Source organism: Macaca nemestrina, chromosome 1 (assembly GCF_043159975.1).
Source record: "Macaca nemestrina isolate mMacNem1 chromosome 1, mMacNem.hap1, whole genome shotgun sequence".
In the NCBI taxonomy this organism is placed as follows: domain Eukaryota; kingdom Metazoa; phylum Chordata; class Mammalia; order Primates; family Cercopithecidae; genus Macaca; species Macaca nemestrina.
Window position 1 is genome coordinate 143,799,479 of NC_092125.1, and position 25,734 is coordinate 143,825,212.

The 25,734-nt window shown below is 41.3% G+C and overlaps 1 protein-coding gene across 7 annotated transcripts in view; it reads right to left on the reverse strand.

Moving 5' to 3' along the window:
* Positions 1 to 25,734, reverse strand: part of LOC105482828 (leucine rich repeat containing 8 VRAC subunit D) — a 118,739-nt gene that overhangs the window by 87,292 nt on the left and 5,713 nt on the right. For 5 of the 7 annotated variants that reach the window (XM_011743189.2, XM_011743193.2, XM_011743192.3 and 2 more), the window contains one exon: positions 8,518 to 8,662. The exons of 1 other annotated variant lie outside the window; for it this stretch is intronic. The gene's annotated coding sequence lies outside the window, so the exon portion shown is untranslated. Of the gene's footprint in view, positions 1 to 8,517; positions 8,663 to 11,187; positions 22,070 to 25,734 lie in introns of those variants that run through there. One more of the 7 variants, XM_011743194.3, reaches the window with a different exon arrangement.

Genomic DNA, 25,734 nt, shown 5'->3' on the forward strand with positions numbered 1-25,734 from the left:
GGTTTTGGACCCTAAAACATTCTATATTATGATTTTATCAGACTTTGTGCAAGCTTGGTAAATCTCAGCAGTTAACTAAAAAGACTGCAACTCTCTCCTGTGTCCATAAAGCACCTGAAGAACTACAGACACTAAAAAGAAAAAATACAGCTATTATCTCTGTAATCCTGTTAACTATTGGCCAAGGTTAACATCTTTGTCTTAGCCTAACCTTGTCACACAATATCTATTTTGAGACCTAAATTTGTCCCCATCATGATTTCAAATTTATTTATAATAATATGCCATGCTATGTACACAACATGGTTTCATCACATTTTAAAAACCAAGGTGATGCCGGTCATGGTGGCTCATGCCTCTAATCCTAGCACTTTGGGAGGCCGAGACAGGTAGATTGCCTGAGCTCAGGAGTTCGAGACCAGCCTGGGCAACACGGTGAAACCCCGTCTCTACTAAAATACAAAAAATTAGCTGAACATGGTGGTGTGCACCTGTAATTCCAGCTACTCGGGAGGCTGAGACAGGAGAATCACCTGAACCCAGGAGGCAGAGGTTGCAGTGAACCAAGATCATGCCATTGCACTCCAGCCTGAGCAACACAGCAAGACTCTCGTCTCAAAAAAAAAAAAAAAAAAAAAGATAAGGGGAAAATACATTGTACTCTGCACAGGCACACAAACACCCCAAACACCCACTTATCAAATAAACTGACCTAGCATTCAGTGTGACATAAATTGCAGACAGGGGGAAGAATAAGACCCACTAAACTGAGAAGATCAGAGCGAAGTAAACTTGGAGAAAATCAAGCTGAAACTGACAAAGTTGTCCCAATAATAAAGAGACATCTATAATTAAGAGACTTTCAAGAGTATACACCCATGCAGTCAGTACAGCATCACACTCATAAAACATTCATTCTAAAGCCATACCAGGAATGTACATCATAGCTCTATAGGCACATACAGAGCAATAGAGGACAAGCCTTTGAAATGAGACACCACTGTCCTACACAGATGACCAAGTATGAAAGGGAGTCATAACTGCTAACAAAAGAAGGAAAGAAAAGACAAAAACAAAAAACAAAAAAACACACACACAGAAGAAAATGTAATGTCAGCAATATTAAAATTATGTTACCAAGTAAGGAAATTAAACAATACTCCTAGACAGGTCCACACATTTCTAGAAAAACGTGTCTTTTAGAAATGTGTTTTTAGAAAATGTGTAGTTGCAAAAAGTTAACACATGCAAATAAGGGCAAGGAATCCGCCTCAAAATAATCTTAAAGTCTCGAACTTTTAAATTTGTATCGATGTATCAATCATAACAATAAGGTCAAGTTATATAAATGTACATGTAACAAGAAGTCATGCTAATAAGATCATGTTATATAAAGATACATGCAACAATTAAAACAGTGTATCCAATGGCAGAGAAATGGAGTCAACCTAAATGTCCATCAATGACAGGCTGGATAAAGGAAATGAGGTACATATACACTAAGGAATACTATGTATTCCTTAATAAAAAAGAACATAAAAAATTCATAAAAAAGAACAAGATCATGTCCTCTGCAGGGACTTGGATGGAGTGGGAGGCCATTATCCTTTGCAAACTAACACAGGAACAGAAAACCGAATACCACATGTTCTCACTTATAAGTGGGAGCTAAATGATGAGAACACATGGACACACAGAGGGAAATAACACACAGTGGGGCCTTTTGGAGAGTAGAGGAGGAAGAGGATCAGGAAAAATAACTAATGGGTACTAGGTTTAATACCTGGGTGATAAAATAATCTGTATAACAAACCCCCATGACCCAAGTTTACCTTTGTAACAAACCTGCACTTGTACCCCAAAACTTAAAATAAAAGTTAAAAAAATAAATAAAACAGTGTATCAAAGGCCCAAGAACACACAATGACGTCAACTGGAACCAAACAGAGATCTCAGAAAGAGACCTCTATATATATGCACTTACATCCTAGGGGTAGCACCAAAACTCTGCGGAGAAAGAATGTATTAGTTGGCAAATAGTGCTGGGAAATGTGGCTCACAATATGACCAGATTTTTAAAATAAAAATTGGATTAATACTTCATATCTCAAATTCCAAATGGTTTAAAAACCCAAATGATAAGAGTAAACCTTTGAAATTAACAAAAGAAAACGAGGAGAGACAATATTGTGAGCCCAGAATAGGGGATGATTTCTTAACTGACTCAAAACGCACAGACCATAATAATAGTATAAAGTGATGAGATAACAACATTAAAACTAAAGATTTTATTGCTGCTATTACTGAAAGGCACCGTAGACAAAGTTATTAGGAAAGTGACACACTAGAAGAAAGTTACTCACAATGTCTAAAGACAAAGAGGAATTAATTTCTAGAATACACAAGAGATACTACAAAAATTCTCTCAAGAAGTTCTAACAAGAAAAAGGCAAGAGATCCAACAGAAAATAAAGGGCAGGCTAAAGACATAAAACGACAATTCATGGAAAAGGAAAATTAAATTAAGTAAATGAAGACATGTCCAGCCTTACTAGCAATCAGAAAAAGGCAAAATTAAACCATTAGGTATAATCAACATTTATCAGGTTGGCAACAATCAGGAAATTTGTTAAAAAAAAAAAAAAAAGGCATTATGCAGTATTGTTGGAGATATAAAGTTGGCAACTATCTGTGAAGTTCCCAGTAAAATTATGCAGTTCCTAGTATGCATATATCCTATGATCCAGCAATATTGTTTGTGGTCAATACTGCCTCAAGAAATTCTCATGAAGGCCAATAAATTCCATATGCCTAGGTTCCTTAGAAAAAAATGAATACATACTACATGGAAGCCAAAAATATTCATTAAAAAGTTGACCCTTTCATGTCCCTATTCATACTGCCTCCATATTGTCTACAATTTTAACTTAACCCAGCCAAAAATATTCATTAAAATGTTGACCCTTTCATGTCCCTATTTGTACTGTCTCCACATTGTCTACAGTTTTAACTTAACCTTTGCTGAAAGGGTACGTAAGACTAAACAAACCATGATCATTTCTTTACATAGGCTAGTTTAAGAAGAAAGAAAGCAGGATATACAGTGAGAGAAATGTTTCAGCATTGGAGACTGCACAAATCTGGATCCGAGTCCAGGCCTTAGCTTGTCTGTGTGACTTGGAGTCTCTGCCTGCCTCAGTTTGTTCACATAAAACAGGATTACTGGCCGGGTACGGTGGCTCATGCCTGTAACCCCAGTATGTTGGGAGGCCGAGGCGGGCAGATCACGAAGTCAGGAGATCGAGACCATCCTGGCTAACACAGTGAAACCCCGTCTCTACTACAAGTACAAAAAATTAGACGGGTGTGGTGGTGGGCACCTGTAGTCCCAGCTACTGGGGAGGCTGAGGCAGAAGAATGGCATGAACCCAGGAGGCGGAGCTTGCAGTGAGCCAAGATCGAGTCACTGAACTCTAGCCTGGGTGACAACAGCGAGATTCTGTCTCAGAAAACAAAAACAAAAACAAAAACAAAAAAAACAGGGTCATTACCCACTCTGCATAATACCAGGAGGATTAGAGATAATCAATGTCTATTTGTCAGTGCCTGAAAAATATGGTGTTCAATAGATAGGAAGTGATTTCTTTTAACCAAATAAAGGAACTTCATGAAATAACCCTATTAGATTTCCACACCCTGCTCAACCTATCTTAAGCAGAATGACTTATATTCATGTCATACAACACACACACAGAAATCAGAGACTAATTCAATATGAATTCACACATCAGTTTTTCCCACTGCAGAACAGGGACAAATCCTATCTCCCTTTCCTTAAACTTGCCACAAATTGTAAAGGTTAAGACTGGGAAGCCTCTTTTAGCTTCTGGGAAATGAACATAGGGCTGCTGGTGGTGGTGGTGGCTATGACTGTCATGATTCTGAAACTGGCCTCAAAGTCCTGACTCTACAAAAACAGGGAAGGGATATTCACAGAAGTAAAGTAGGGAAAATGCTCTTAAAGAGAAATCCAGTTATCCATGACTAACTGCAAAGATCTCAAAGCTGACCATGAAAAACAATGAGCCCAGAAACAAGACCAGATCCAAAATCAGGGCTTAACACATCATCCATTTAATGTACAACAAAGAGGAAAAATTCCACCTGGGAATCTTTATAATCTGATGGCTAACATATTATGCATTTTTCATCACCATTTCAGCATTTTCAGTCTGGAGCAGTTGTTTTGCTTTGGCCTCGATTCCCCACCTGTAGACTTCAGGGCACTGCAAGAGGTCTGTAGGCTGAATTCCTATCTCATACGTACATGTAATGCTATTTTACAAACACAGGAAGATGATGAAGTCATTACTTGCAATATGTACTCAGCTGAGTGATATTAAATAACTCTCATGAAACATTTGCAATTATAAGAGATACGAAGTAAAACAGTGAACCAGTTAAGATCATTGAAATATTTTAATATTAAATAAAAGCTTCCTGATTTTTGTAAGTGTCAGGAGCCACTGCATTATAGTTTACAATTTGACTAAGAAGGTATTTTTTACTTTATAATATACAAGAAGGGAAAAAAAGTTTTGAAAAAATGAAATCTTAACTTGCATTTATTTCCACTCCTAGTCCCCTCTTGGCCATTAACTTTTCCTTGGCATTTAACATCAAAGCTAGTTACTCTTTCATTTTTAGCCTTTCTGTTGAAAGAGATACACGGCTAGTTCACAAGCCACTGCAACTCACCAATAGACAGAAAAAGCAGTGCACTGTGTATTAGGGAACCATATATGTATCATTTCATTCCTCCCTTATAATAGAATGAGCTCTCATTTCCTCCGTTTTGCTCCTCCTTTACCTCCTCCTCTCCCTGAGGGTTTTGACCACAGTTTTACAGAGGGTAAGTTATAGGCCACTATGAATATTCCAATTATTGCAAAGAAAACAAATATCTTATCCAACACTTATGAAAAATGTACTCCAAATTTTAATTTGCAGTACAACAAATTAAACCATAATTTTACAGTTTAGTTAATGGTGCAACATTAAAACCATAACTTCAGAGAGTCTCAACTTTAAGTGTTACAAAGGTAAGGAAATAAACTTACTTGCATCTAAGGAATGTTACAAAAGTATCTAATCTATAATTTAAAGTTACATGGGTTTGCTTACGTTGTTCTGTAATGTGAACCCCTCAGTGGATTACCGTGAGCTGGAATGAAAGCGTAGGAGATGTGCACGGTGGTAGTAGTGGGGACTGGAGAGTCATATATATCATTTACTAATTAATTAATTTTCTGGGATATAAACTGCCCTAGAAGTAAGCCAGAAGAGGTTGTTTAAATTCTAAAAAATTAAAATATGGTAATCTGATCCCTTGGAAAGATACTTACTCACTAAAACCTGACAAAAGATACCTGTAAATTAAAATATACTACTAGAATTTTGGCAGCAGAATACAAATCACATTGTGCAAACACAGCTAAATCTAGTCACAGACACACAGGAAGTGTAAATTTCAAATATGAAAAAAAAAAACTGCTTTAAAAATGAAAACAAGCCTTGAGCTCTGGGCAGAGCCTGAGTGAAGAGGAATAACGAAAAACCTGGAGATTCGGTAAGGCAATCCAGCTTTCTTTTGGAATGGCGAAGGACCACCTGAATCAGCACTGCCACCTCTTCCTTAGGCAGCAGCTTTCCAGACTACAAAAGAGCCATGGATTACATCAAAGGACCCTTGTTCAGGTACCAACAACTCCATTTACTAATACGACCACTGACAAGTTACATCTCATCAGCCTGTTTCCTCTCTCCATAAACTGGAGAAAATGAATCCTACTTCACCACATCACTGAAAGGAGCAAGAAGAGTTTACCTCTGTTGAAGGGAGTAAAAAAAAAAAAAAAAAAATCATATATACTGTGTAAATAGAAAATGACAATCTAAAGGCCAGTTATGATTTCTGAGTTTAAATATCACTAGAATGGAAGGAGACTCTGTTCCTAAATGGGAGAGAGATTTTGAGGCTCACAAAAGCTGTTTTATTGTATCTTAGAGCAGAGTGACAGATGCTAAAGAAAGTCCCCAAATAAATTAATAAACTGGGAGGGGGGGAGTGCAAAGAACACACATAGGTATAAAAGTAGAGGCAGCGACTGGGTGCAGTGGCTCATGCCTGTAATCCCAGCACTTTGGGAGGCCCAGGCAGGTGGATCACGGTGTGAGGAGTTTGAGACCAGCCTGACCAACATAGATAAACCCCACCAATACTAAAAATACAAAATTAGCTGGGCGTGGTAGCGTGTGCCTGTAATCCCAGCTACTCGGGAGGTTGTGGCAGGAGAATCGCTTGAACCTGGGAGACGGAGGTTGCAGTGAGCCATGATCACAACACTGCACTCCAGCCAGGGCAACAAGAGTGAAACTCCTCTGTCTCAAAAAAATAATAATAAATAAAATAAAAAATAAATAAAGTAGATGCAAAACACTATGGTTGTACAGGTCTTTCAAGAATCTCTCTTGACTGGCTGAGTGTGGTGGCTCACACCTGTAATCCCAGTATTCTGGGAGGCCAAGGTGGGCAGATCACTTGAGGTCAGGAGTTCGAGACCAGCCTGGCCAACATGGCAAAATCCTGTCTCTACTAAAAATACAAAAATTAGCTGGATGTGGTGGCGCATGCCTGTAATTTCAGCTGCTCGGGAGGCTGAGGCAGGAGAATCGCTTGAACCCAGGCAGCAGAGATTGCAGTGAGCCGAGATCGCGCCACTGCACTCCAGCCTGGGTGACAGAATGAAAATCCGTCTCAAAATAAAAACAATCTCTCTCGATTACTTTCTCACTTTTCATGACGTATTTGGCAAGAGGCATAAACACAGCCATCTCACAATTAAATTCAAACTTAAGAAGTCCATGTCTGTCTAGGAATTTAGTTTAATTGTTCAGTTTTCATAGTGCATTTTGGCTACGTAATGCCATGTACTTAATGAGTACATGTTTTGTACTCAAGCTGGTAAATTTGTACCACCCTGGTAAATTTTCCTTTCAAAGCAAACTTAATTATGTAGTAAATATGTTCTATAAAATTTTCAGCATCAGAATGCTATAGTCAGCATGCCACGTCATGAATGTAAATTCTACACCTAACCCTGCCTCCTTAGATGGCTTGGCTACCCAATAAAGTGAAAGCATGCAGTGTATGTGATACTGTGCTACACAGATGCACTTTTCCTCTGTGCTACAGGGAGAGACCTTCTTTGGCAGAGTCTCACTTTCCTCCCCTCTAGTCATATGCTCACATCCCTTCCTCGGAAATAAAAAGAAGATGCCACTGGCCTTAATAGGACTCAAACATTTAATTTGAGGCCATATAATGATCCCGTCAAACTGATTCTTCTTAGCCATCCCACTCCCCTTAGGGTCCTCCTCAAGACTGGAGTTTCACCAGGTAGATAAACAGGCGGTAAAAGAAGGTTAGGCTTTCACTGAGGGGAGAAGTCAATCTGAGTTAGTCTGGAGAAAGAGGAGCTGCCAGGGAAATAAAGATGGAAAACGTCTGTAGCATAAAACCAACCCTAGCGTTTTATTCTCCTTCTATGAACATTTGAGACGGAACACGAAGTGAATGTGAAATTAAAATCTACCTGGTGAATTTGAGAAAAGTCACTCTCAATTTTACTTTGATGACAAATGGAATAAATAAAGACGCCTGGCTCATATGTTAAAGTACCTTGTGTCTCGGCGAGGAAGCCTGGCTAAGAAACCACAGTGGAGTTAACAAGCCAGACAGCAGACTAAACACCTCAGAACTCGCTGCTGTGCCTCATTCCCGGTCCCTACCTTTCCGGTGTGTGTCTGCATCACTAATTCCCTCCGTTTGGCACGGCCTGGCTTTCCCAAAACAGAAACCAAGGAACCGGGGTCCTCTGCTTCAGCAGCTGAAGAGCTGATTTCTGAGCACGGACACTAAGATTCTTTTCTCCTGTCCACCTTACACTTCACCCACAACTCATCCTCCTCTTCCTCTTCCTCTTCCCTACGTCCCAACCCCTTACCCTCACACTACCCTACCTCCCAGGACATTTATGTGCATGACCTCAGACCAGCAAGGGAGGAACAAAGAGCTGCTGCCTCAGCCGGAGGAGAGGGTGGAGAGGGCAGCTGGGGGCTCCAGGAAGACTCCCCGGGCACTGGCAACCCCAGCGCAGCCCGGGGCAAACCAGCCTGGAAAGAACACTAGAAGAGTCCTGGCAGGCGGGTCCGCAGTGCAAGCCCAGGGCCTTCCCCCGGCCCGAACCCAGGGCGGCAGCAGCCAGAGTTTGGCAGAGACCCTGGGTGAGAAGCCAGTGGTGGGGGGCGGGCAAGTGAAGCTGCAGTACAGAGCTGGAGATGCAGAGCTGACAGTAGCAGCGCTTCGTGCCATGGACTTCCCCACCCGCGCCCTGGACCCAGACCCGCGCCCTGGACCCAGACCCGCGCCCTGGACCCGGACCCGGCCCTGCGCACCTGGACCAAGCGGCCACCCTGTTCCCTCAGGGCTCTCTCTGGGGACTCGGCTTGGGCGAGCTCCGGAGGCTGGAACCGCGGCGACGAGAGACTTCACTCCTCCATCCTGGGACCCGGCAGCACGTTATAGACAGCCGTGCACTTCCTGTTTGAAAACACAGGAGAGAGAAAGAGCGAGAGAGATCCGAGTGTCGGCAGCGGGGAGGAAGGAGCTCAGGGCGGCGGGGAGCCAGGACCAGGGGGCCACCGCTTGCATAACTGCCATGGTAGGCACCCAGCGCTCCCCTGGCCGCGGCGACCCTGCCGCACCGGCTGCCCGCGTGGTGCCGAGGTGGCGCGGCCTCGGCCCGGGCCCCCCCTGCCGGTGGCCTCGCTGCCAGCCGCCCGCCCGCCCGCTCGCTCACAGTCCTTCCGTTTGCAGCTGCTGGTTGGGTTCTCCCCTCCCCACAAGGACCTAGATCAAGGGACTCCACGCTTCCTCCGCCAGTGCCCAGAGTGGTTGGCCTTCTTTTTCCTCTTTTCTTCACCCCCCCAACCCCCACCCCACCCCCAGAAAATAATCACCTCGGGGAAAGTGTAAAGACAAGACTGAGCCTTTGCAGGGGGGTGGGGGCTGGATTTATGCAAATTTTCAAAGTTAATAGCCACATCCCAGTATAGCCACTACAGCTCAGCAGCTGTGAGAGATTCAGGATGGGAAATTACTTGTCTTGTGCCTCGCTGGCTCAAAAGAGAAAGCGTGCACACAGCTGCCAACACTGAGCAACCAGGAACTGCAGAACAACAGTAACAACAAAACTACATAGTATCCTCCGTTCCTCCTAGGATCTTTATTCAGATCAACCTGTCAACCTCATCCTCACAGTCTACCAACATTTACATATACCAATTCCACATGGAGCATAATCGCATGGTGCATTCTTCCAGAAAATGATTCCGTAGTTCTCTGTGCTATGTAATCACCGAGAAGTTCCATAGTCCTAGGATTACATTCATTCATTTTGTTGAACTCTGACTTAAGTGGACTTCAGTATAGTGTTAAAAAGAGTACATAGATGGCTTAAGAATCTGCTGTATGCAGAGTGTGCCGGCTATGGTGATTCGCATTTGTAACCTGCCTGCCCTTACATGCACAGTCTACCAGGTTACAAAGCGCTTACAGGACTATCTCTGACAAACGGCTCCTTTTATCATCAAGTTGTTGGCATTCATGGTTCCATACTCAAAATGGAGAATGGAATACAAACAATAATTATTCTACATATAAAGCTCAGTTTTGATTGAAGCAGAAAGGAACTCATAGATATTAAGCTCCTATTCAGTGCTAGACAACTTCACATTTTAAACCCCTCTTGGCCTTAATATTTTCCAACAGATCTGCAAAAGCCCTATTCCCAAGTGAGGAAACGGTCAGAGAAATTAAGTAACTGTTCCCATGTCTCTGCTAGAGAGTGGTCAAATGGAGAACTGAATATAGGTCTTTCCTGATTATAAAATCTGCACCATTTCCCCTACACTGCGAATTCCTACAATGATCATGAATTTTTTTTTTTTTCTGAGACAGAGTCTCGCTCTGATGCCCAGGCTGGAGCGCAGTGGCGTGATCTCAGCTCACTGCAACTTCTGCCTCTCGGGTTCAAGCAATTCTCCTGCCTCATCCTCCCGAGAAGCTGAAACTACAGGCACACGCTACCGTGCCCAGCTAACTTTTTTGTACTTTTAGTACAGATGAAGTTTCACAATGTTGGCCAGGATGGTCTCGATCTCCTGACCTCATGATCTGCCCGCCTCAGCCTCCCAAAGTGCTGGGATTACAAGCGTAAACCACCATGCTTAGCCAACGATCATGAATTCTAGGGGGAAAGTTCAGCACAGCAACCATCCTGTGATCCATCCCTTCCTCTCTGAATGATCCTGCTACTTACCAGCTATTGTTGTTGTGCTAGGCAGTTTCTTTAACCACCTGAACAATACGTACCTTAATTTCTCGGGCAGAGGACACTGGCTTTTTCCATTATCTACTGCTTGCTGTCAGTCTTTTCAGAATTACTTGGTGGCAAAAGTTCAAAAGGTTCTAGAATCGCTACTCATATGCCAAGGTACAAAGTCTGTCCAGTTCAGAACCTAACGAGCTGACTAAAATTTGCTCCCTGCATTATTTTTTCTCTAACTGAGACTCTTTAAGAAAGTGGTAAATGCTGTTCACAAAAACACACACGGCTTCAAGTTGACATTCCCTCATTTTCTGTTGCCTTCTGCTTTAACACTTAGTTCACAATCACCTGTCAGTAGCATGCTGCTATGAGCTCCCGATGCAGGCCAAGAAACAGAACACAAATGAAAAGGTGATTAAGAGTCTTGTGCGCTCAAAAAAAAAGGGGGGGGGGGTCTTGACAATACTGAGGCCTCTAAGACAATGAACTATACCTCGCCCACCCTTTTCTCTCCACCTCACAGGCTTGAATTGTAGTGCACTCAGATGACCATGGCCTTCAAGTACAAAGGCATGGGCTGGGAAGAAGACTGCAAGGACCAGTGAGATGCATTCCTGTCCATTAGGCACTCACAGTCTAATGAGGGCTTCTTACTAAAAGACTTCTCGAGGGATCTTAGCATCCTTTTAGGGTCTAGCTCTGTCCACCTTTTTCCTTCTCTCAGTCCTTTGCTTACCGTGGTCCTGGCAACTCTTCATCTCTTTTCACAAACTTAATACTTCTTCCCAAGGAGCTACCACATATTTCCCACAAAGAACTCAGTGTGGTGATTGGGGGCGGGGTGAAGCAGGACATTTAGCTAGAAACTTCTCTCATTTAAAAAACCCTGTCAATTATTACCATGTTTTTAAGGACACAATTATGTTTTGAAATAACTTTGGGTATCCCTCCTTCATTTCTGTTACTCATTATCTAAGAGCCCAAAGGAAAACCTCTGAAGAAAAATATTTAAATTCTTAAGAAAAGGCAAAGGAAAACTTAAACCTGCAGAGCCTTTGTTTTTTATATTTGGGACTCATGAGATTAGACTATCTAACTTCTTAAAATCTCTCTTAGTTAGGAAAAATTCAAAGTCATTAATCTAAAAACAGTCAACAGTAGACTATTCCTATTTTGTCCAAGTACTGTACTGAGTGATAATTTAATGATATATAGGAAAGTTTGTATGGTTTAATAGGTAACAAAATGCAGAAGAGCATTTGGTGGGAGACTAACAATGGTATTCACCTATGTTGCTATGTCCACGCCCAAATGTGTAATACTCTCCCCTCCAGAGCAGTGGCCAGCTGTGGGGGAAGGGCAGCCACATTTCTCTTTCTTAGGCTCCCTATAAACCCAAACCCTTCTCCTTATCAAAAATATTTATTAACATTCACTCTGTAGGACTCCCAAAGTTTACAGTTTGGAGAATACACCACAGCCCCTGACATTTCCTAATCCTAACTACCATAAGGCCTGAACACCACCTCGTACTTTCCCTGGGTCAGCTATTCGCCCGTTCCTTCTGTGTTTCATGGAGAAGCGTTTCTTTCTCATAGCCACTGTTATGCTTTTGTGTGTATGTGCACGTGTGTATATATAAATTAAAATCACAACCTCATAAAAAGAAAAACTGCACTCTCAGGTAGGCACAAATGATGCCACAAAAGATTTTGGAAAAATGTGGAAGGTTCACTTTGAAAATCTCCACTCCCTAAGTACCATAATCCCCAGATGAAGAGAGCAACACTGTGAAAGCCATTTTAGAAGCTCCAAATTCAGTTTCAAGAAATAGCTTTTCTGAGGACTAATGGGTGTAGAGGAGGAGATGATAAACTCATCTCTAAAAAACAATGCTGCTTATCTTTCTTCATCTTTAAAAAGAAAGATCTTAGTTTGGTGGTTAAAAATGTTTGCCACAAGCAGTTCTCTGTGTGAATATCAGGATTCTTGGTGATTATTACACATGGATTTTGCAAACAAGAAAATAAAAAAATGACAAGCTGTCTGGTGACTGAAGAGATGACCTGTTTGCACTGTCAGTCTTCACAGCAGTGTCCCTACCTTGTCTTCACCTCCTGGGTAGCACATGCAACAGGATTTTCTGGGAAGGAGGTCTCTGGCACTCACATTCACCTCCTGGCCTCTGCAAAACCTGAACTGTGGCTTTCAAGGAAGCCTTTCTCAGAGCCAACTGGCTGGCCTGATTGGCATTTACCCATAGAGGATTATTAGCCATCTTTAAGAAACCAGAGTAAGTATCATTTCACATGACAAAATGCAGCAAGGGGTTGCAAATCATCTTTAAAAAAAAAATATGCCTGTAAGATAGTTTCCTGGCTTTGAGCCAGCAATAAGGAAAGCACTACTTAAAGCACCCCACAGCATGACTTAGAAGATCCAGTCACAAGGCAGAAACATAGGGCCAAGGTGGCTACAGGTCTGAGCTGGTATCTCTCTAAGCTCAGTGCTTCAATTTCCTCAGCTTCCAAACACACGCAATGAACCCACACACCTTGCACAAAATTACTAACATTACATAGGACAAACCCTCACAGGCCCTGCCTCAATGAATTCTCAGAACTGCCTTCGCGGGGAGGTGTTATCATTAATGTTTTACAGAAGCAGCAGCGGGGCTCACAGATGCTAAGCGATATTCTCAAAGCCTTAAGTAATGGAGCAAAAATTCACCTGGGTCTGTTCTTCCTTCTTTTAATTGAATAGAAATGAGTGGGCGCATTTTGGCTGTGGATATATTATTCTGCACTACATATCTTTTGCTCAGAAAAAAAATTCCACCTTAAAAACATAACTTGTAATGTTCTCTCTCAAATGCATCATACACCGTCATCACCTCGCCAGATTTTGGTACAGTGTAAAGGATAAACATGTATTCTGCAATAGGCCAACTGACATTAAGCCATAGGAATATAAGTAGATATAAATTAAGTAAAATATGCACTTGAGCTGCAGCTGAATATTATTCTATAAAATAGTAAGACAGATCCACTGATCAAACTGTGATAAACAAAATCTTAATACATTTTTCCAAGCTTTCTCTCTCATTCTTCAATTAGTAAGCAAAAAATGCATGTAAAGTAGGACATGTTGGTTGATGTACTGGGATTTACTAAGCATAATACTGTGAAAGAAGTGTAAGATACCCCAAAATTCTGACTAAATGCAAATACCTGTATAAAAGACTGTTCAAAATGTTCCCAGCACAGATTGCCAGGAATGAATGGCCTTGGGTTATTTAATGACTGTTGATTTTGATGTGTATTATGTAGACGAAATACTGTCCTATAATTCATTCTTCTTTGGAAAGCATGTTTTGTCTGTTAATCTTCTGTGGTAGTAGTATCTGTTTCCTTATTTGAAACATTGTTTTAATTCTCTTTGGGCACTGTTATTTATCTTATTTTCATTTTTGAGACAGAGTCTCACTCTGTTGCCCGGGCTGGAGTGCAGTGGCACAGTCTCAGCTCACTGCAGCCTTGTTCTCCAGGGCTCAACCAATCCTCCCACCTTAGCCTCCCCAGCAGCTGGGACTACAGGCGCTCGCCATATCCAGCTAATTTTTCTTTTTTCCTTTCTTTCTCTCTCTCTTTTTCTTTTTTTTTTTTTTTTTTAAGGGACAGGGTTTCACCATGTTGCCCAGGCTGGTGTCAAACTCCTGGACTCAAACATCCACCCCCCTCGGTCTCCCAAAGTGCCGGGATTACAGGTGTGAGCCACCATGCCTGGTCTGGGCAATCTTGTTTTTTAAATAACATTAAAAAGCCCAACAATGTAAAAGGGTTGGATCCTAGAAAGTCAAATAAATATAATGTTCATTATTAAGAAGTGCTCTTAAAAATGACTTTCAGAGTTCATAAGGAGTAAGTCACAGACATCATATCTTGAATACAATTCTCCATTATACATTATAGTGGAGTCTACACGAAGAAAAACAATTCCTGAATAATTTAAGGTTACAAAATTAGATACTTTAAATTTCATCTCCTTTCCTTTGCCTGTAATGGAATAGCCAAGGCAAACAGCATGAAAGAGAAACGGAGTACCTGAAAACTCCAGAAACTTTATTATGAACTTTTAATAGCTTGTTCATCAATTTTTTAACTAACCCTAGTTTAATAAATGCCAAGCACTTTACATGTATTAACTCAATTATTCCTGACAACAACTCTGTGAGGTAGGAGTTATGATTACCTCCATATTACAGATGAGAAAACAGACATGGAGATGTTAAGTAATTTGCCCAAAGTCACACTGCTAGTAAATACTAAACCTTCAGTAGCCTGGCTGACCAGAGTCTACTTTTAACCAACACATTTCCTTACCCATAAGACCCAATTGGATTGAGTTTGCTTTCCCTAGTGTGAAAGTTCATGAGGTACAGTGCCATAAATACAGCAGAAGAAAAGAAGTGGGGAGGAGTGGGGTGAGGGGCTCAGAGACTTTCCAGTTTGTAGCAAGAATGTAACCACTGGTCATAGGGGCACTAGGCTGAAAGCTTTAGGAAGTCAGGGATGCAGAGCCTGGGCCACATTGCTGAATAAATAAATATTAAGGAGAAAGGAAAGATATTTGCAGAATGAAAAAGCCAGGAGGAAGGGCTGCTTCCTCACCTTGACCAGAATCCTGGATTTCAAGGCTCCAGGATTGCCTGGCTACAGCACAACTGAACTGGCAACTGAAAGGAATGCAGTGAACCCATGTACTTTGATCTTGGTAAAGCAGTTGATACAGTGTCCTGTGAAATCAGGATCCTAAATCAACTAAAACTTATGTTGTTCCAAGAACCACACAAGTTAAGCAGGCTAGAAAGAAAAACACTGTCTACATCTACCAGTATGATGAAGAAAAAAGCCACAAGGAGTGGAATTCAATCCGTATTCAAAAGTAACTTAGAAATTACTCACGCTGTTTTAATCAAATTTGCACATAACATTAATTTGGGAGGCGTGAAGAGGGCAAATGAGGGCGAGCCAATTGACTTAGTTAAATTAGCAGAGAGGTAAAGAAAAACCTAAGTTCAGTTTCATTTTTGTGTCCCCTTTAATTTGCAGGGAGTGGCTATGGATGTCCAATGGGTAGTAACCACCTCTAGACCTAAAATGCCAAGACTGAACTAAGTAAGCAATAGCAAATAGATACATGTTTAAAATGTTAAGACTTCGGGTCTGAACGTCACAGAGCATGGTCCTATTATTCCATACACTATCAGTAAAGTTCCATGGGAAATAATATTCCTTTCAACAAGACTTCGCTAGGAAAACCCAAAGAAAAGCAGGGGCTCAAATGCTGAGTTTAGGAGGTCAGATGAAAAAGTCAGTGGCGTATGTATAATCTGGCCCCACTACAAATATGCCGCACAGGCAGAAGGTCATGAGAATGGTTTGCAAACACATGGCAGGACAAAGAACAGCACAGAAGGGAGAGAGAAGCAAGCTAAAACTTGAACTAACATTATTTTTTTAAGCATAAATTATAATTTCTAATTTCTTTAATGTTGAGAAATAGCTTATCCCTTGGTGGAACTATCTGTCCTCCCAGCAAAACTGTATTTTAAATGTTAGCAGTTGATTTAGAACTAACAATGAGAGTAAGAGAGATCTGAAACATTTGAAAAAAACAAAATGACCTATATTCAGGCTGGGCCCTAGGAAATGTAAAAGTGAACATCATTGCATGCAGCTCCTGAGACTGAAGAACTGAGCACTATTAGCTCTGTAGCCAACGTGCAGGAAGAAGTTCTTGCCCAGATATGGGTTCTAAGTATATCCTAGCAGGCTTGTTTATGGGAGGAAAGCATATGTTTCTAGAAAATAAAAGGCTCTGAAAGGAAAGAGGGTCACTGAATAATTAAAACTTTCTAATATGTCACCCTTACTACTCTCAATCATAATTTGTACAGTTATTTTTTAAGGTGAAGCCCTCAATATGTGAGCAATGCAGGCAAGGAATACCTTTGGGTATCTGCAGAATTAATGACAATAGTAACAGCAACGGCAGCTAACACCTGAGTGTTAACTATGTGCCAGGAACTGTTCTAAGCATTTTATATAAACTATCCTTACAACTAACCCTAGGAGGAAAATATTGTTATATCATCATTTTATAGAAAGTTAAATAACTTTCCCATGTTCCCATGGCTGGAAAGGCAGAGTAAAAACCTAGGCAGTAGACTCCAGAGCTCATGCTCTTCAAGAAATTGTCATTGAAGACAGGTAAAGCCCACAATAAAGTCCCATATATTCCTCTGCCTTCTAAAAGAAACAGCAACAAAAACAGAGAAATCTAGCACAGAGGCATAAGGATTAGAGCCATCCCACATTGTAGATTTGAATAGGAAATATATGTGAAAAACTTCAGTCAAATGACAATGCTCTGAGAGATTACTGATTAATACTTACACAGGACAAAAAGCAAACCATAGAACCTACACAGACAGATCTTCCACAAAGTTTGATGACTGGCCCCCTCCCATGGTTTAAAAAATCATCCATACAATGACAAACTCAAAATTCGCTTCAGCTCAGACCTTTCTCTAGAATGCCCCAATGCCCTCTAGAACCCTTCCCTCACCAGGCTGCCCTCAGAACCACCTGCAGGGCCTTCAAAACACACTTTCCCAGGCCCCTCCCCAGATGTGAACCATTGAAATCACAGAGGTGGAGGGGTGCTCCTGGAATCTGCACATTTAGGAAACTCCCAAGTGATCCTTAGATGCAGCCTAGTTGGCGAAAGCCCGCTGCAGACACTCTACTTCTTCCTCCATGCTACCATCAGAATTGCTGAAGGCAGAGATCAAGGCAAAATTATTTCCCTTCTCAAGAACCTTCAATGGAATAACCTTTATTCAAAAGCAACCAAGTGAAGTCTAAATTCCTCAGCAGGACACTCTAGGCCCCTCTGTAATCTGTCCCAAACTACGTATCCAGCTGCTTTCCTCCTCCATCCCTCAGTCCATCCCAGCAGCATTCCCCAAACATATTCTGTACTTCTACATCTCCATGCTTTGCTGCTCCAATGTTCCCTCAGTTCTCCCATCAATTCTCTACCTGTCACCATCTTTGTCATCCTTCAAGGCCCTACTTGTGAGACCACCCTGATCTTTCAGTCTCTCCTGAGCAAATGTCCAAAACATTTAGCTCTCACACGAATTACAACATATACTGTAAACTGTGCTGAATTATACTAAACTGTTTACATGCAGGTCTTCTCTTCAAAGCAGGGGCATATCTTACTCATCTTTCATACTGTGGACGAGAAAGAGACCTAGGTCAAAGTTTAGCTCTCCCTGCTAGTTACTAGCACTGTAATCTTGAGTGGGTTATTTAAACACACTGAGCCTCAGTTCTGTAATCTTTGAAATGGAACACCAATGACACCAACCTTCATGGCTGACATAAAACATGAAAAGTGGCACACTGTGGACCACCTGAAATGCACTAACATGATAGCTGTTGTTAATATTTAGTGTTAACTTTTGTTTCCCATCCCACTAGAGTGCATTGCAGACAACGTAAATGCTCAAAAAGCATTTGCTTTTACTCAGTAAAAGCATTTGCTTTCAAAGTAATGATAAATGTTAAGTGATTTCTTAGTCCTTTCTCCTGACCCAATTTTGTTCTGTTATAAAGAAAATTTCATAATATTTCTATTCCTATTCTATTTGTACTCTCTTTTCTTTCCTTCAAAAATTAATGTTCAAAATTCTAATGAACAAGCCCTGTCAGTGTCCCTCCTACTCTAGCTTGGCTGTTTGCTTTGAACTACAGTAACTGCCTGCAGCCACAGTGTCGCTGCCCAGAGAATTGCCTATTTCACCCTTACAACAAATAGCACTTTGTAGGCAAACTGGAAGAGAGCCCAAAGTAGGAGGGGGGAAAACCAAGGAAAAGGAATTTGGGCCAAAAACTGAGTTGACACCCACACTATCATTCACACTAGAATACAGGTAAGGAGAGAACAGGAAAGAAAAGGGGTTCAGATCAACAACACAAACCTTCCCCAACCACCTACCTCACCACCCACCCATGGAAAATGCATTCCAAGACTCACAAAGGACTTGCTGGTCAGCTCACTGCAAGACACACATGGCTATTGTTGTGAATAAAATACTGTCATATATAATAGCCTCTTATCCTCACCAATCCTATTGGATTGTCCCCTCCCCCATTTACAGGAGATGAAACCCAAGGTCACACAAGTCCACAGAAGAGAGTGCTGGGACTAGAACTCAAGTCTTTTATGCTCCAAATCCTAGGTCCTTCCCACTGCCTCTATATAGGTTGGAAAAAGCAATTTAAAAAGTGCTCTCAGAAGCTCACCAAATCCACCAGTTGTAAAGGTAAAGGTAAAACAAGATGGGTTTTGTGCTGTTAAAAACAATTCTGGTGCCAAGGATGCGGGTTGTCACAGCAACAAGGCTCCAACTACAGCCTTTGTAATGATCAGTCCAGCATTTTAGTATGGTGTTCCAGGAAGATCCTTTAGTCAGGTTTCTGTTCCTAGATGGAAACTGTCTCCATGATTTCATTTGTTCATTTGGTTTGGGGAGGCGGGATCAGGGAAGGAATATATTTTTCTTTCTTTTTTCAACCAAACTCTGATGCTGACTTTAAGACTGAGGTAATGTGAAAGGCAAAAGAAGTTTCTAAAGCAAATTTGTGTTCGTCATTGTTGTGAGGGAGTTCAAGGGGCAACGAAGCAGTCCTAAAAAGCACAGATCCTGAAGCCATGGCAGCTTGGGTTCACATTACAGTTCTGCCACTTCCTGTAATGACCCTGGCTGCTCATGGTGATTGGGAGTAGTAGCCAGACTAGAGAACCCAGCCTTGGTTTCCTCTGCTACAAAACGGGGCTGTTGTCAGAAGCAAATGAGCTAATATATGTAAAGTGCTGCAAACAGTGCCTGGCACATGGTGAAGTGTTTCCTAGTCTTATTTCCAGATTAGTCACTAGGACTGGATTCTTTTTTAAGTGTATTTTATAAGGAGGTTAAAGAAGACTTCTTGTACAACTTGTTAATGCATAATGCCCCAAACGAGCACAAAGATTATTTACAAGTTTCACTTCCTGATAGGATCTTCCAGGATTTCCATCTGTAGAGTCGAGTCCCTAGAAGGCCGAGCAGTGGAATGTGAAGAATTTTTCTTTTTCCCAACAACACTGCAAGAAAACCTAAACCCATTCTCTCAATATTACAAATGGTTTCCATAAGGGGGAAAAAATCCATAAAGATCCTTACTGCATTAAAGTAACAAATAGAAGGGGACATTTTAAAATGCATTTATTCTAAAAAGCAACCAAACTATCAGAAATTTAAAGTTATACCAGTCTCGAAAGACATAGCTCAGATCATACAGGGATGAGAGTCCTAGGACTGGAATAAAACCTGCAGATGGATCAAAAGATGTCCCCCTACTGCCAACCACTAGAAAATGCTGAAATTCCAGGAACAAAGTACTATATACTTGGGATGATTAAAAGCAAAATGCTTTTAAAAATCCTCTCAGACTAGGATTCTGCTAGTAGCAGAAATCTATTCAAATATTACTCTCTTCTCTTTCAAAGAGGCTGTATGTACAACAAATTACACAAACGATGTTGGATTTTCCCCAGAAAAGCAAATAAAACTAAAGACAGGAGCACTATTGGGGTCACAGTAAAGGTCTGAGGTCCTGTCCTGCACCAGGATACCCAGATGGTAGAGAGGGGCTAAAACCCAGTGGACAATGTCCTCCCAGCAGTGTGCCCTGACAGGGCAGACGCAGCCCCGCTGACACCGCTTCACACAAAGGGACCCTGGAGGCTGGCCCTTCAAAAACAAAACAAGTTGGTGTTCCAAACCATCTTTTTCCTAGGGACTGCTGTGCATACCCCTCGACGTCGTAGTTGGGGTGGGGGGAAAAAGTGATGCTTTGTACTCTAACATAGCCATCTTTCCACGATGCAAACCTTTTCCAGCTTTCTTGGTTTACTTTTTGCTATCAGCTGTTCTCTGGACCTCTCTTCTTTATCTCACTCCCTAGTCTTCTTTCTGACATAAACTCTTTCCCTTCCTTTTCATTCCAATTCCCCTTTTGGAGAAGCCACAGTATACATTAACATGATACACTAGGAATTGCAAAATAATAGCACTCTTTGCACCTTGCCAACATAGATTCTGCACTATTTCTAAATATTGACCTTTTTTCTTTCTCTTTCTTCCCCATTTACCCCAAATCAATTTTAAGATATGAACAAATCTTCCCGTATCTCCTGGGGTAGATGATCTCTTTACTCAACTCCAAGTGGCTCTTACCCTCCCTTCTCTCTCTGTGTGTGTCCCACCTGTCCTCTCCCCCTTTATATGCATAATCTACCTATTTCTCCCTAAACCTATTCCTCCTCAGGCCAGACAAACTGTTCAAATGCAACCACTCCAGATGTAATACGCCACATTTAAAGGCCAGAAATTTTTATTAAAAGTATGGGGCTTGGGGTTTGCTTTGCTCTGCTTTGTGTTTGGGGTTGGGGGAGAAAAGGATGAAATCAAGTTTCGCTTTATATCCACTGTATATTGTGGGCCAGGTGTGGTGACTCATGCCTGTAATCCCAGCACTTTGGGAGGCTGAGGCAGGCAGATCACACGAGGTCAGGAGTTCAAGACCAGCCTCGCCAAAACGGCGAAACCCCCTCTCCTAAAAATACAAAAATTAGCTGGGTGTGGTGGTGCACACCTGTAATCCCAGCTACTCAGGAGGCTGAGGTAGGAGAATCACTTGAACCCAGGAGGCAGAGGTTGTAGTGAGCCAAGACCACAGCACTGCATTCCAGCCTGGGCTACAGAGTGAGACTCCATCTCAAAACAAAACAAAACAAAACAAAACAAAACAAAACAAAACAAAACAAAAAACCTGTATTGTGCTTTTTATTCAAACCCTATGCTTCCATTTATATGGCCACGAAAGGGCTATCTCTAAGGGCCTAAAGAGGCTGTTTCCAGCTCACAAAGCTATTTTGTTTGGTTTACAGGAAGTTCTAAAATGTTGAATTAGCCAACCTTTAAAATCAGATTTCACACAATAATCCAGATTTCTGGCTTACAGTGAAAAATCAGAAAATCTGGCAACACCAGCCCACATTCCCACGCGGCAACCATGCACTTCTGATGGGCCTCCTACTCCTGATGACCCCACCTGGAGGGCGAGTGCCTGCTGCCACAAATCATCTCTGAGGCATACTATTTGCTCAAGACCCCTAGGCTACTGCTAGTATCTAACTCTGATTAGCACAGAAATTACAGATCTAACTTCTGCTTGGTACAGAACTTAGCAGGTATAAATAAGTTATAAGGAAAATAATTTAGAACAGGTGAAAGATAAACTATTTTGGAATAGAAAAATACCTTGAGAGCTAAGTTGAAGAACAAGTGCATCTCTCCTCTCTCTCTCTGAGTGTGTGTTTGTGCAAGATGTATAAAACCGCAGCCCACTTCCCACTTTGTACTTTATTACTGGCTAAATATTAAGATAAATAATACAATTGTTAAAGTAAAACTTGAACAGAATAAATTCACTCCAGTAAAGAGATTATACTTGAGTATAATGAAGCATAATTTTATTGTATTTAAAAAATAAAGGTACGAATGAAACAGCCTATGAATATGATGTAGATATATGGATATTTATTTATTCATTCATTTACTTTGAGGTAATGTAAATGAAAAAAATAGTTTTATTGAATATATTTATGGCATTTATTCAGCAAACATTTGTTATAGCAGTTTTTTCAGCTAAGACATAACACCTTAGCAAATATTAGGTATATCTTTACATGATATGTTTATGCACAGTAGTTATTGTGGGTGAGATTTAACTAGGAAGAGAGTGCTTAAGATGTACTTTACAAGTGGCATTCTATCATCAATATGGGTGACAAAAGAGAACAGGGCTAGAGAAAACACCAGAACAATTAAGTGATTTAAAGTTACCCTCTCAATTCCGGGATAAAATTTCATTCAAGTAGTTTTATCAATAGGCTGATACTTCTAAGACCAACTTGGGATGACAAGAGCATTGGCCTGGAAGCCTAAATGCTGGGATGCCACTACAGCTCTACTCTTCAAACATGCAGCACGAACCAGAGGATTATCTGGTACCTTTACACCTCAAAACCTGATTCTCTTTTTCTTGTAACAGAAATATTACTAGGTATCATAGGTGTTATAAAATAAATACAAAGAAATGTGCAGAAATGAGAAAGGGAACAGTAGATAAGAGAATAGGTATATATTGAGGCCGGGCACAGTGGCTCACGCCTGTAATCCCAGCACTTTGGAAGGCCGAGGTGGACGGATCATGAGGTCAGGAGATCGAGACCATCCTGCCTAACGGTGAAACCCCGTCTCTACTAAAAATACAAAAAAAAAAAAACAATTAGCTGGGTGTGGTGGCAGGCGCCTGTAGTCCCAGTTACTTGGGAGGTTGAGGCAGGAGAATGGCGTGAACCCGTCAGGCGGAGCTTGCAGTGAGCTGAGATCGCGCCACTGCACTCCAGCCTGGGCAACAGAGTGAGACTCCATCTCAAAAAAAAAAAAGAGAGAATAGGTATATATTACAAAATATTTAGAGGTCTGGTTTAAAATATGAAAGTCTGGTATAAAATGAGTCTGGTTTCAAATTCCACCTCCGCCACTTCTGTGTGACATTGTTGTAAATTACATAATGTCTCCAGCCTTATGACCTCATTTGTACAGTAGGAATAAGTCTACCTTTCACTCAGAATTGTTTTGAGGATATATGAGAATACATGTAAATTCCAGGGCATAGGTTTGGACAACCAATAAGTGCCTAATAAATAGCTGTTATTATTAATAACTTTAGGTGTTCTATACATTGTCCAAGTACTTCTTAACCAGATAAGTTAAATACAAAAACAAAAAAGTAGCCATATCTGAGAATACACTGATTTTAAAAGCCTGTTCAGCAGAGTGCCACTGCAAGCATCAGGGGGACCATTTTTCCAAGAATTTTAATTTTCTAATATTTCTTAAAATTCGGTTGTAAGCAATCAGTGAAGAGAATTTTGACTGATGGCATTTTATACCCGGTCTGAAGAGTTCTGTCCCGTCTCTATAGCGCGAGAGATTTTGAGACACACCTTTCTGGCGGCCAATGACCATCAGAGAAAAAGGTGTCCTCTTGTACATCCTTTCTTCTCCTTGTTCTGTAGAACTCGTTGCAGTGCTGGCTATCTGTTGATGCTAATATGTAGCAATGGGATTTATGCGTTGCTGGGGAAGTGAAGCTTTCTCTGGCACTATTCCTAACTATTACCAGCAAGCATAACAGGAAAGAAAAAAATGTTTAAAAAAAATGCTTGTAATGGAACCTAACACCATATTTATGAGCGTTCCCCAATAGCAGGTGTCAAGGGGTAGATACAGACCTCTTGAAAACCTCAGAGGAGTAGTAGTTCCCAGACTTTTGATTTCACGGGCCAGTAAAATGTCAAAAGAAAGACTATCATAAAATTGCCAGCTTAAAACTGGACTTAGAAATGACACCAAAAAACCATCACCAGCCTTTCATAACATGAAAAAACAAGCCAACCCTCCAGTAGGAAGGACAACCCAAGATTAAACAAAACAAAAGCAAAACAAAACAAAAACACAGACTTGTAATTGAATAAACTTAGCACTAAAGTTGAAACAGAAAAGCTTGTTGCATTGTCTTTACTCTTCTCACTTTTTCATGGGCTGGTGAAACTGTCATCAAGGACCCACTCTGGAAACAACTGCTCAAGGATGAACTGGGAGTTGGTCCCATCGCCCATCCAGCCCGGGCTGCACTATCTCATACAGGAACCAAGGGCCATGGTGGACTATGTGCTGTTTGGGTCACTACACCTTCCAAGAAGACTGACATATTCTTAAAGCTTCTCTTTTGTCTTAATAACCAATGATAGGCTCGCTGGCCACAAATGTTTCAAACCCATTTGAAGGTGTGTTCAGTCAGCATCCAGCCTTCGTGCACAACTACTAAGACAGTGGTTCTGAGCCGAGCTGCACGTGAGAATTACTTGGAGGCAGGGTGGGCTCTTTTCAAAACTAAACTCCATATCCACAGATTCTGATTCAATAGGCATGGGGAAGGGTCTGAATATACGTATTTTAAAAATATTCCCCAGACTGATTCTGATGCCAGCCAGGGTTAAGAAAAACCATATTTCTTGGCATTCATCCTGAATTTATATCTTGTAAAGCTTTAAGGTATAACTCTTCATTCATTCCTCTGGATGACAAATACTAATAGAGGGTCTGCCATGTGCAAGGCACTAGAAAATCAGTAGAGAACAAGAGAGATAAATCCCTACCCTCACCACACTGACAGAGTGCTGGAGCATGAAGACAAGGAGGCAACTAAAATAGCACACTCGGACTTATTAGAATAAAGTGAACTACCAAGGCTGCCTATGGCCCTATCCTTGTGGCTTCACAGACCTCCATGCCATCTCCTCTCAGATGACTCTTTCCAGGTGCTAGAAATCCTGATATTTCTATCAGAGAAACAGATGAGCAAGGACCCTGTCCTCATGAAGCTTACATTCTAGCAGCAATGTCCAAATATTCCAGGTATCATTACAATGGTCATTCCAGCTCGAGTGTCTTTCTGAAGGTTAGGTGCCCATGACTTTGGGGGAAAAAACACACTGTGAAAACTCAATTAAGACTGTTTTTTTTCCAAAATCTTTTTTTTTATTTTTTGAGACAGAGTCTCACTCTGTCGCCCAGGCTGGAGTGCAATGGCACGATCTCAGCTCACTGAAAACTCCGCCGACCAAGTTCAAGTGATTCTCCTGCCTCAATCTCCAGAGTAGCTGGGATTACAGGCACCACCACCACATCCGGTTAATTTTTAAATTTTTAGTAGAGACGGAGTTTCACCACGTTGGCCAGGCTGGTCACAAATTCCTGACCTTAGGTGATCTGCCCACCTCAGCCTCCCAAACTGCTGGGATTACAGGAGTGAGCCACCATGCCCAGCCCCAAAATCTTTTTGACGAAGCCTAGTATTTCATGGTTTTTGTTTTTCTGCAACAGCAAGTCAGGACAACAACATGAAGGTATTTTCAAAGCCCTTCCCTGAGTTTATCCAACAAAACACCATCCTATGAAAATTCTATAATTTCCCCTTAATACCCAACCACCTATTAGCCAACAAGAAACTCACCTGCAAATCTTCTGATG